We start from the raw sequence: 12967 nt of genomic DNA, 5'->3' as shown, positions 1-12967 counted from the left end.
AAACTCCCGTCAGTTCCAACCTGCATGGCAACAGTCAGGAAAGTGGAGAGTTGGAGTCTAATAAGACTGGTGTTCACAGAGTTAACACTGGCATCTCAGTGCCCACATGGGTTGTTGTTGTTGTTTAGTCATTTAGTCTTCTCTGACTCTTTGTGACCCCCTGGACCGGAGGACACTAGGCACTCCTGTCTTCCACTGCCTCCTGCAGTTTGGTCAAACTCATGCTGGTAGCTGCAAGAACACTGTCCAACCATCTCGTCCTCTGTCGTCCCCTTCTCCTTGTGCCCTCCATCTTTCCCAACATCAGGGTCTTTTCCAGGGAGTCTTCTCTTCTCATGAAGTGACCAAAGTCTTGGAGCCTCAGCTTCAGGATCTGTCCTTCCAGTGAGCACTCAGGGCTGATTTATTTAAGAATGGAGAGGTTTGATCTTCTTGCAGTCCATGGGACTCTCAAGAGTCTCCTCCAGCACCAGAATTCAAAAGCATCAATTCTTTGGCAATCAGCCTTCTTGATGGTCCAGCTCTCACTTCCATAGCAGGACGCTAATATTCCACAATTTTTACTGAACTTCTGCAGCTGCTTGCATACTAGGCTACTGATGGAGGTGCTCTTGTTGGGAGCTATTCATATGCACATTGTAGCATCTAGGGCAGGGGTAGGCAACCTAAGGCCCGGGGGCCAGATGCGGCCCAATCGCCTTCTCAATTCGGCCGGCGGACGGTCTGGGAATCTGTGTGTTTCTACATGAGTAGAATGTGTCCTTTTATTTAAAATGCATCTCTGGGTTATTTGTGGGGCAAAGGAATTCGTTCACCACCTCCAAAATATAGTCCAGCTATATTTTGAGAAATGGTGGACTGGCCCACAGCTGATAAAGGCTGCTGATCCCTGATCTACGGTAAACTCCACAGTCCAAAATATTTAAGATGAAGCTCAATCTGCTTCTTCTAAAATCCTGCTGGTATCTGTACCTATTTAGATATGCCAGAATTAGACTAGCAGCTTCCTGGGAGATATAGCACAACTGGTTGGTTGGTTGCCTTTTGTTTGAAATGCAGATGTCTGTAAATGATGTACAGATGGTATATAACACCAGTACAGATAGAAAAAAATGTACAAAACCGGGTTGAACATATGTTGGAAATGTAAAGAAAAGGAAGGGACCTTTTATTATATGTGGTGGGAATGTAGAGAATTTTTGGGGGGAAATGATACATAATGAATTGAAGAAAATGTTGAAAATGACATTTGTAAAAAAAAACCAGAAGCATTTTTGTTAGGAATTGTAGGACAAGACCTGCCAAGGAAAACAAAGAACTTATTCAGGTATGCTACAACAGCGCCAAAAGTCTTGATAGCACAAGGATGGAAGAATGAGGAAACCCCGACAAAGGAACAGTGGCAAGAAAAATTGATGAACTATGCAGAACTGGCTAAGTTGACATACAAACAGTGAGATAAGGACAAAGAAGAATGGGAACTTTTAACAAAGTATTTTAAAAGACAACAAAATGAATTGGACTCCTTGGCAGGTTTTGAATAAACATACACAAATTTAGTGCTTGATAACATGGTAGATAGATAACATAAGGATTGAAATAATTTTATAATATGCAGAGAATATCATGTGTTGAGAAATCTGAGAGAGGAGCTGAGGGAGGTTTGGGGGGGGGGAAGGGTTTGATGGGGAATGGGGAAAAAGGGGGAAAATAATGAATATGATATGTTTTGATATATTATGTTGAAATTGTTAATAAAAAAATGGAAAAAAAAAGAAATGCAGATGTCACCTTAGTTCAAATAAATGTGAAAATCAGCAGCATCTGTGGCTGCTGGCATCAGACTAGGCAACACTTTGCCCACAAACTGAGGCTTGGTCATGTGGGAAGAGGTCTTATAGAGACCTCTCCATTTTTTTGAGGTGGTTTTTGCTGAACTGAGGATAGAAACATTTGTCAGCCGATTCAAGCTGGAATAATTTGCATGAGAATCCCCTCCTCCTCCGCCCCCAAAATCATGTCACTTCTAATTTCTCAAACCCAGTTTTCTAGGCTCTTTTAAAACAAAAATCTTGGCTATTCTACTTCTTAATATCTCTGGGATCAAACGTGCGGTCTCATATACATACAAAGCACTCACTTAGAACATAAAAGAGCAAACAATCAGGCGGTTCAGATTCGGCTCAAAAGCTTACATATGCAAAACACTACCAAATGAAATATTTTATCAAAGGCACAAGGGAGATGTTTGCCCTGCAATGGACTGCCAAACCAAGATCTATTTAAAACAACAACTTAATGTTGGCATATATGGATATGCATATAGTTGTTTCTGGAAAAGGCATGCATTTAACAGGGCCTCTTTTGTTTCACTCGCACTCTGGAGCAGAGGACATGTTTCTGTTAAACAGATCTGCTGCTCTCTTTTTATAAACCTTGGTGGAATCTTGGCATTGAAACGATAATGATTGCTGCATTACACGAAGACAATAGCCTTTCCATAGACAAAGTAGTTACTCGAGTTTTCCCTTATAGGAGCAATTTCCTGACAAATCTTTTTTTATGCCTCAGATAATCCATCTGCAATATCAACCATGAGCTCTTCTTCCAAGGGAGAATTTTTACATCTGTATGGAAACTTTACTCCCTATGGGACTAGATCGTGGGAGTGCTGTATCTGTTTTTTCAATGCACGATTCCTTTATTTCCGCTGGAAGGCAAATTGTTCCCCTTCCAACTATAGAAGGCTGCAAAAGGCCTATTGGCCCGACTAAAAGTCACATTGATTTTAAATCACAAGGGTGTCTGCAGGTAAGTCCTGTGGGAAGGTTTCATATACACAAGAGAAAAACAGAAGACTTTGGGCAATCCTTTTGATAATTTTGGACCATTCTAACAGTAGGAAGAAGAGGAGAAAGAAAAAGAACAAGGAACTGGAAGCGCAACAACAGGAGATAGATTTAAATGTTCCAGATCCAGTGCGTCAGATTCGATGAAGACACACAATCACTTTGTGCATTTCTTTTTCCATACATGCAGATCTTGGGCTGCCTAGCTATCACATCAGTCATGTGAATTGGTCACCATTCAGATAATTGGCTCACACTCCATAAATCGTGTGAGAGTTTCCAAGTACCGTATTTTTCACTCTATAAGACGCACCAGACCACAAGACGCACCTAGTTTTTGGAGGAGGAAAACAAGAAAAAAAATATTCTGAATCTCAGAAGCCAGAACAGCAAGCGGGATCGCTGTGCAATGAAAGCAGCAATCCCTCTTGCTGTTCTGGCTTATGGGATAGCTGCACAGCCTGCATTCGCTCCATACGACGCACACACATTTCCCCTTACTTTTTAGGAGGGGAAAAGTGAGTCTTATAGAGCAAAAAATACAGTAATTCATTGTGGCATGCTTCCTGGTTCTGCGACATGCACAACCTGTTGAATGCAGGGGAAAGTGTTTAGGTGCATCGAAAAAGAAAACATCAAAGTAACTTTGCCTAAGTGGAAGTGTCATGACGACGCTTTTCAGGAAAATATATAGCCTTGATTAGCATGCACCCATTATCTCACAATTTTAATTCCGCTGCTTCTATGCTTCGCCTACGCAAAACTGGACTTTTTTTTATTGAAGTGTTGGTATATTAGCATGCTAATTCATCTACAAGCATGCAGCAGCTAGGACTACAGATATGCAGCCCCATCATATGAGCCGTAAAGGAACTATTTATCTCTTCAGTGAGAAGAGGGGACAGTGGGTGGATCTATACACAGGAAAAAACCCGCTACAAATAAGTCAGAAATTAGATTGTTTAACAACAACAACAACAACAACCACCCTATGGAAAATTGCGCACAAAAAATTCTACTCTCTGGTGCCAAAACATCCCCCCACCCTAATGTAGCTGAGTCCTAAATCTAGCCATCTACTCTCCTTCCTAAAAAACCGATTCTACTCTCACAGAGTGCTATGTGTATGTAGGTCCAGCCAGGGAATCGCATGCATATGTTTGCAGGTCCAACTGGGCTTGGTAGGCTCTGCCCAGCACAGATTGGTCCCCACTCAGTACCTGCTTTCACTTTGGTCCTGTGCTGTCACTGATTCCTGCTCCCCTTTCTGCCCTTGTGTTCATCCAGCATCGACAGCCCTTTAATGGACCCAGAGTTGAGCATGACATCAGCACTAGGGAGTAAGTCTGCAAGGGAGCACAAAGGGCTGGGGAAACTGAGAACAGACTTCTGCACCAGGTGAGATCTTCTTAAGTTCCTGGTCCCTGACAGGATCAAGAAAATGGTGCTTACTGATTGTCAGTGGAGTGAGGAAAATAAATCTACACTTATATTTTTATTTTGTCAAACACACTGCTTTTTTCATTATTAAGAGAAAAAGGTGCCATTACTCACTTTGAGGTTGTTACAGTACGGGCCACACTTTTAACATAAAAAAAATACTGCAAACTTTGAGTACCCCCAGAACAAAAAGCACTAGTCAAATATTCGGGCAGGATAAAAGGCAAAACTGAAAATACTGCATTGCAGTTATCTAAGAAGGAAAAAGCCATAGTTTGCTTAAAACTTTTCTGTTTTTCTTAAGTCCGGAGATTTGTTTTTCATGCTATGATTTAGCAAAACACAAATGGGTTAATGTAACTAAGACTAAGGCAAATATTGATTTTCTTTTTCCAGGAAGCCTTGTCACAATGAGAGCATGATCTCAAAGGTAAAGGCCTACAGGAGCAGGATAACATTTTGACATTCACTTCAGTTCATGTGTTCTTTGACAAGCCAAAGTAAATTTGTTAAGCAAGCAGCAGACTACAAAAGAAGAATTTAAAGTCATTGTATTACAAACCACTGGCTACTCACGAGAAATGAAAAAAGAATGACCTTGGTCTCATGGGCAGCAAGGAATTCATTTTTCCATTTAGCTCTTTGAACTGATTGGAAATGAAACCTTTTCAGAAGCTTGAGGCAGCATCAATCAGGGCGGCAGGATTTTTGTGTTCCACTATGGTCTCTGAGGGGACGTGGGTGGCGCTGTGGGTAAAAGCCTCAGCGTCTAGGGCTTGCCGATCGAAAGGTCGGAGTTTCGAATCCCCGCGGCGGGGTGTGCTCCCGTTGCTCGGTCCCAGCGCCTGCCAACCTAGCAGTTTGAAAGCACCTCTGGGTGCCAGTAGATAAATAGGGACCGCTTACTGGCGGGAAGGTAAACAGCGTTTCCGTGTGCTGCGCTGGCTCGCCAGATGCGGCTTTGTCACGCTGGCCACGTGACCCGGAAGTGTCTCCGGACAGCGCTGGCCCCCGGCCTCTTAAGTGAGATGGGCGCACAACCCTAGAGTCTGTCAAGACTGGCCCGTACGGGCAGGGGTACCTTTACCTTTACCTTTTTATGGTCTCTGAACAACACAACTTTGCTGGTTTTCATTGCACTTCAAACCTAACTGCAGAATATACAGTATTTAGAAAAGCAATAATGATGGTGATATCAGTCAGATATTTTTATTATCTTGCAACTGGAACCACATGAGTACAAATGAGTGCAAAATCTCCACGTTTGAGCACTGCGTTTTGTTTGTTTTTTGCTCTGGTGCTTTCCCCACAAAAAAGTGCTCTTTAAAGCTTAACTGGAGCAAATGGCAAACCACAGAAACCCCAAATGGATGTTTCCTCCAATTCAGCTTTAAAGAGTGAGTTTTTAGCTTGGGGCAAAAAAAAAAATGATTAGACACAGAGCGTTAAAAGTATGGACCTCTGCTTCGAGAGAGCATGGCAAAAGGTAAGTACGTATGGATAAGCCCTTCCTCTTGGCAGGCAAGATTAATCCCCTTCCTAGTGTAGCATAGTGGTAAAAAGTAGAAACTACAAAATATCCTATTTAAATCTCTGCTAGCTCACTTGGCCTCACTGTGTGGTCTCCGGCATGCCATACTCTTTGACATCACTCTGCAGGGCCTGAAAGATGGAGCTGTTCCGCCTGGCCTTCGGCTTAGAATTACTCTGACCCCATATATGGGTTTTGGTATATAAATTTTCCCTTGGCTTTTTTGCTGGCCCATATAGGACCAGCATGGATAGCTGGCTCAGGTGAATATCTGATGTTTCTTCGCTTTATGGTCTTGATCTATGGGCTGTAACTAAAATGAGGCTGCATTTTAAGCTGTATTTTAAGCCATACTTTAATTAACTGTTTTTTTCTATTACGTTTTATTATAATTTATATTTGGTGTTAGCTGCTCTGAGCCCGGCCCTGGCTGGGGAGAGCGGGGTATAAATAAAAATTTATTATTTATTCTTATTATCATCGGGACACGGGTGGCGCTGTGGGTTAAACCACAGAGCCTAGGACTCGCCTATCGGAAGGTCGGCGGTTCGAATCCCTGCGATGGGGTGAGCTCCCATTGCTCAGTCCTAGCTCCTGCCAACCTAGCAGTTTGAAAGCACGTCAAAGTGTAAGTAGATGAATAGGTACCGCTCTGGCGGGAAGGTAAACAGCGTTTCCGTGCACTGCTCTGGTTCGCCAGAAGTGACTTAGTCATGCTGGCCACATGACCCAGAAGCTGTCTGCGGACAAACGCCGGCTCCCTCGGCCAATAAAGTGAGATGAGCGCCGCAACCCCAGAGTCGGTCACAACTGGACCTAATGGTCAGGGGTCCCTTTACCTTTACTATCATCATCATCCTCAGTCTTCTATCTATAAAATGGGATAATAAAACTGGCATTTCCCCCAGGATTTTAATCTCAGGGGGTGGAATTCAACACCACAGTCTTCCAGTTGTTCAGTCTGTGGAAGCAGTCCAGCTTGCTGGATGGAATTGCACCTGACACACCCCAAATTATATCTGCTTCTAACAAATTTATTTATTGGATTAGTTCAATATGCCATCTAAAAAACATGTATTATTTCACTGACTTGTGTAACTTTTGGCAATTTAGTCTTCAAATGAGATTATAAAGAGTCAGAACTTAACTTATGCCTTAGATTCTAAAATCCAAACTCCACAATGAACACCTGTGCCAAATCTAGACTAGAGTCTTTCTCTATTTCGGCTGACAACGTGCTTTTGCTCCTCAAACACTTTTATTCCTGAATGAAATCTATATTTTCACCTGAACTATACCCAATGCTGGATTTGTAAATCCTGCCTCAAGAACTGGAAACAGCAGAATGGATGACCAGGCTGTGTTTACATTACTCTTCTTCTTGCCACACATATTATTTTGCTTTCTTATCTAAGCACACCTTGAATACCTGACTCGTCATCTAAGGCCTTGAGTTGAGAGCACCATAATTTTAGTTGCTAAAGCAAACAGTTGAGAGATTTTCTTCTTTTTTTATTATTACATACCAGGTGACACTCCGTACAGATGCCTATTCTTCCCAAGAGACGGCAGGCCTGCATTTTAGCTCACAGGTTTCCTGTAAAGAATCCAGTTTTTGATCTATACAGCTCCATATAATTCCCATTCATTTCAGGGAAAATTATTCATAGGGTCTTGTAAATTAGTGATGGGGGGGGGGGGGGAAGGCCCATCTGAATACATTGCCAAGAAACTGTCTAATTATCCAGTGCACAATTGTTTCCTGTATTTCCTCGTCCAGCCTAGTCTAGTTTGTGCAATCTGGGATTTAAAAGTCTAAGTGCTCCCACCATTTCCTGTTGGAGTCTAAACCACATTCTCATATACCTCACTGTCTGGAAGGTTTTTTTCAAAGCAAAAAAACAAAAACTTAAAGCTGCAATTTGCTCTTTTTCTTAATTTTACCTCATTAGCTTTCTTCTCTTCTATACTGCACTAGTGTAATTGAAGATGCCTTTGCTCTTTCTCCCTTTGCAGATGTTATTACTTTATCTGTAAGCCATATAACAGGGATGGGAAACCTGTGGCCCTCCAGATGTGGCTGGACTCGAACTCCCATCAGCCCTGACCACTGGCTGGGGTTGGTGGGAGTTGGAGTCCAAGGACATCTGAAGACCCACGGGCTCCTTCTGTAGAACATAGGTAAAGGTAAAGGGACCCCTGACCATTAGGTCCAGTCGGGACCGACTCTGGGGTTGCGGCGCTCATCTCGCTTTATATACCTAGAGGTCAGCCTTGTGGCAATGATAACTTTGGATGCTGTAAATAGACTTAAGGCTGGAAATTATATGATGCTGAAGCAATTAATTCCTCTATTCTATGTAGAGTTGGCCTTATTCTAAAAACAAGGACACCTAACAGAGTAGACCTCAGAGACAGCACCATTTCCCCACCTCCATCCTTTGATGTATTGCTCCTTTAAATCCCACCTCTTTTGCAGTTAATTGAGCATTAAACAGGAAGTAATGCTCAATTCAAAAAAAGACGCTTATAATGGTTTCCTGTTTGCTGTGGGTTTCTCTGTGGATTGCCCTTCAGCTTGTTAAATCATGTCCTCCCTAAAAGAGGGCGTGTGTTGCGGTGAGATCTGGAGATTGACCTCTTGGTTGTGGGTGGGCCCATTGGATAGCCACAACACCCGACTGGTAGGTCCCTCGATGCTGGATTTCAATGGGGTTGCAGTCTAAACTGATCGAGGGACCTATATGAACCCATGCACGTGACCCAGAGCTTCCTCTTTTGGCTCATGCATCTCACCATCCCTGACCACTGGTCCTGTTAGCTAGGGATGATGGGAGTTGTAGTCCCAGAACATCTGGAGGGCGGAGTTTACCTATGCCTGACTTAGACAAAATGCTACAGCATTTTCTTCTGTGCTGAAATTTAAGCCAAATCACTGGTGTATTTTGCTTGAACCACTCCACTTGAAAGACTTGCTGACTTAACATGTGGCTCAAGACATAGATAATGTATTTTATTCACTGATTTATTTTCTTACATTTATAACCCGTCTTTCCTTTTTCAGGAAGCCCAAGGTAGCATACATATGGTTCCCCAGCTGCCATGGACATTTGAAGGTTACCACTTTCTGAAAAAATAAAATAAAACAAATACAAGAAGGCACTCTTGTTGAATTCAGAAGAGAAAGAGGTTTTTGAATCTTCTTGCATGCTTTATCTTTTATAGATGTTAAAGAAAAACAGGGAGCAAGTTTCCCCTTCACAAAGCAGAGGTCAGAAAAGGCAAGCAGATCGCAAACTAGGGTTAGGTCCTTGCTAATGTTCGAAGCTCATTAATTACTTGGATTTCCTCCAAAGGGAGAAGTTCTGGCAGGCCTTATCATGACGGAGACAGGCCCTGCAGGGTGCTTCAGGTCTGCGGTGAGGGATTATACCTGGGGAGACGATGCATGCTGGTTTCAGATACGAATTAATCAGGTGAAATGCACAGTGCTCTCTGTAGCTTGAAGAAATCAGATCTGAAAGGAGGTCTATGTTTGTTGTTAATGGGCAGGCTTTCTCTGCTCAAATGAAGAGGGCAGGCATCTGAGACAAACCACAAGGAAAATAAATGCAGAGTGAAACTTAAGCTGTGAATGCCAGATTCCCACTAAATTCATGCACTCAGGAAACCTTGATTACAGCATAAATGGGTAATAAAAAAGATTTTGTTCTATACTGCAGAGGTACAGGGGAAGGGTTGCAGCTCAGTGCAGAACATCTGCGTTGTACATTAAAGGTCCCAGGTTGAATCTCAAGTGTCCCCAGCAAGAACTGGGAGAGACTCTTGCCTGAAACCCTGAAGAGCCACTGCCAGTCCGAGTAGACAGTGTTACGATATTGAAGCAATGATGCTGCAAGCTGATTGGCTGGAAAAGTCACATGATGTTGGGAGTGTCTGTGGGAAACAGACAGCACCGGAATTAGCTCAGAGTGTAATATGAGCTGCACAGGAAGTGCTTGTGTAGTCGTCTGCTGGAGTTTGATGAGAGCAGACATATTTTTGTAACACTGCAGAGACAGAAATAAAGCCATGTAAATACGTTTCTGTCTTATCTCTTTCCCCTGCCGGGGGGGCAGGAAAGAGAGGTGTGTTCTTTTCACGCTGAGAAGGATCGCCTATCGTGACCTCTGCCTGGTCCTTGCCGGGAGAGCAGACCGGGAGGTCAACAGGAGACCGAGCCGGGTGCCTGGGAGAGATGCCAGTTTCTGCTGATAAAGGCTCGGAATTCAACATCTGGTAGCAGAGGATGGTTTCATTCCATGAGAGCAGCGATAGAGGTTGGTGGATCGTAACTTCATCCTCTGCTTGAAGATAAGGGAAGATATGGTAGCGGGCGGATGGAATCTGCAAGACCGGCAGAGCACCGATGGAATCAGTTTTGCTGATAAGGAAACGAGCAACGGAACCCCCAAGGTATGCTGATTTTATGGGCTAAAAGGGTGAACGCAGATTGAAGATTCTCTGGTTCACGAGAGCTGTTTTCTTGGATTAGAAACGGCACTGAGAGAGAGCCACATACTTCGCATACCAGGGCAAAGATAAGAAGCTTGTTGTTCAAGCTTGGAATGTCCAGTTGCTAAGCAACGAGACGTCAATCTTTTCAGCTACTTCGGAGATAGCTAGCTTGAAAAGGAAGTGGAAAATCACTGGCCAACCGGAAGAGGCTGGGACTGTGAAGAGGCTGGAAAAATACTGGGTAAACATTCCAGCGTTTGTTTTGACTTATCTCACTACTCTTGGAAGGGACTTTCCAGAGCTGCCTGCGTTTAGCTGCCAGGTGCAAAAAGGCAGTAAACAATCCAACAGACTCTTGGATTTTAACAGGCTCGAGAGTGAGAGCTGAGGCTTGGATTCAAAATGGATACCAAGAAGGGGGGAGGCTTACCTTACCCACCTCCACTGACTAATGACAATTATGCCTCATGGTCTGTAAAGATGAAAGCCCTGCTACAGAATCAGAGGATTTTTAGGGTGATTGAGAACCCCATCCCTGCTGCACCAACGCCAGGTTGGAATTCACAGAATGTTAGAGCCAGGACGGCCATAATTCTGTGTATCTCAGATGATCAACTCGTGCATGTTCAGGATTTGGAATACGCACGTGAGATTTGGGAAACGCTGCGTAGAATACATCAAAGAGATGCTGGTTCTTCAGCGTTGCTGCATTTTGAGAAGCTGACCAATCTGAGGCTAGCGCCTGATGGAGATGTACAAGCGCATTTGACAGAGATGAAATTCTTACGCCAGCAGATGGCGCAACGCAATTTCCCTCTACAGGAAGAGATATTCTGCTTCATGATTATTAACAGCCTTAATCGGACTTATAAAACCGTTGCAAGTCAGCTTGGTTCGCTACCAGCGGCCGATTTAACGGTGGAAAGAATCTGTTCAGTCGTTCTGAACGAAAGAGACAGACTTGCTGCAATAGATGTCAAAGACAGGGGGAGAGAAGCCCGGAATCCTGACACCCCCACTGCTATTGCAAGTGAAGAACAGGCTGTTGCTTTGAACGTTGTCCGTTGTTTCAATTGTGGACAGACTGGGCATCTTCAGCGGAACTGTAAGAAGCCACGTCAACAGAAAGGAGCTAAGGGGAGCTCTGCAAAGCCTGAGGCGTCAGGCAAAAGTCGTACCAAGTCCCAGATGAAACCTGGAAAAGCATTGCTGTCAACAAAAGCCGAAATTTCAATGGAGAACGCTTTTGTTATTGACACGGGTTGCACGCAACACATGACGTCGCGCCGAGGACTGTTTTCAACGTTTAAGAAGCAAAGCTTCACTGTGAAATTGGCCAATGGCCAGGAGCTGGAAGCGATCGGGTTTGGGACTGTGTATCTTGAAAGTCTGAACTTGACTATAAACAATGTGTACTTGGTTCCTGATTTAAAGTACAATCTGCTGAGTGTGTCGCAGATCACAAAGAAAGGACTGAAATTGTCCTATGATGAAGAAAGCTGCAAAATCTTCAAAGATGGAGAACTGTATCTTTCTGCCAGAGAGAAAGATGGACTGTATTTGTTGACTTTTGATGAAAGTGATTGCATAAAATGTAATGCTTCTGAATCTAACATGATCTCTCTTGCAGGTACGACGAAGACTACGAGAGTAACCAAAGCTTTTCAGCGAGTGTATGCTGATGTGATTGGTCCTCTAGCACCGTCTAGAGGCAATGCAAGATTTTATCTTGTGTGTGTGGATCATTTTTCTCATTACGTGTGGTTATTCATGTTGAACAGACCACAAGAAGCCTTAGAAAGGTTTAAAGAGTTTTGTGGCAAGGTTAAGGATATTCATGATGCTAACATTGATTGTCTTTTCACAGATGAAAAGCCAGTTTTTCTTTTACAGGATTTTCAGGATTTCCTGCAAAAGAAAGGAATTAGGCACAAGGTTGCTGTTTCAGCAGATGCATGGAACAGAAGTGTCTGTGTACAAGTGAACAAAGAATTGCAAAATGGGATGAAGGCGCAATTGCTGAGTTCACATTTGCCACATGAGTTTTGGGCGGAGTCCCTATCATGTTATTGTTATTGTTGGGTGAGAAAGGTTTCCAAAGGTATGGAATGTTCTCCTTTTGAGAAGCTGTTCCACAGAAAACCTTCTGTCGCGCATTTTAAGGTTTTTGGATCACAAATCAGGACAGAAACTCCAGATGGAGTGAAGAATGCCAGAGGCATTTTTGTGGGTTATGAAAAGGGTCTCTACAGAGTAATTTTGTCTGAATCTGGTCAGGTGATTCTCACAAAATTTCTAGAGAGTGCTCCTGAACAGGAGAGAGTAATTGTTCACACATTTCCCACTGAGGACAGTTCAGATGATGATGATGATTTTACTGATTACAGTGGTACTGAGAGTGATAGTGATAGCTCGAAGAGCTCAGTTGACACAGTCATTGAGAGGAAATCTCACACAATGGCTAGACCTTCACAGGCGGAAGATGAACCACTGTTTGGAACTGGTTCTCCAAAGAGTCCTGAGTTTGCTAACTCAGCTGTAGCATGTGTTACTATTGTTGACAACTCAAGACAGGTTAGAGCTGTGTCTAAGTCAGAGACAGAGACACAACAGGGAGTTGCTAAGCGTAACACTACATTCCCTAGCCAAG

The 12967-nt window shown here is 43.3% G+C and overlaps 1 protein-coding gene across 1 annotated transcript in view; it reads right to left on the bottom strand.

The window, feature by feature from the left end:
* Positions 1–12967, bottom strand: part of DAPK1 (death associated protein kinase 1) — a 551448-nt gene that overhangs the window by 156072 nt on the left and 382409 nt on the right. The window lies entirely within an intron of this gene.

This window comes from Podarcis tiliguerta, assembly GCF_965153285.1.
Source record: "Podarcis tiliguerta genome assembly, chromosome: 11".
NCBI classification, from domain to species: Eukaryota; Metazoa; Chordata; class Lepidosauria; order Squamata; family Lacertidae; genus Podarcis; species Podarcis tiliguerta.
This window is presented reverse-complemented; position numbering and strand designations above follow the sequence as displayed.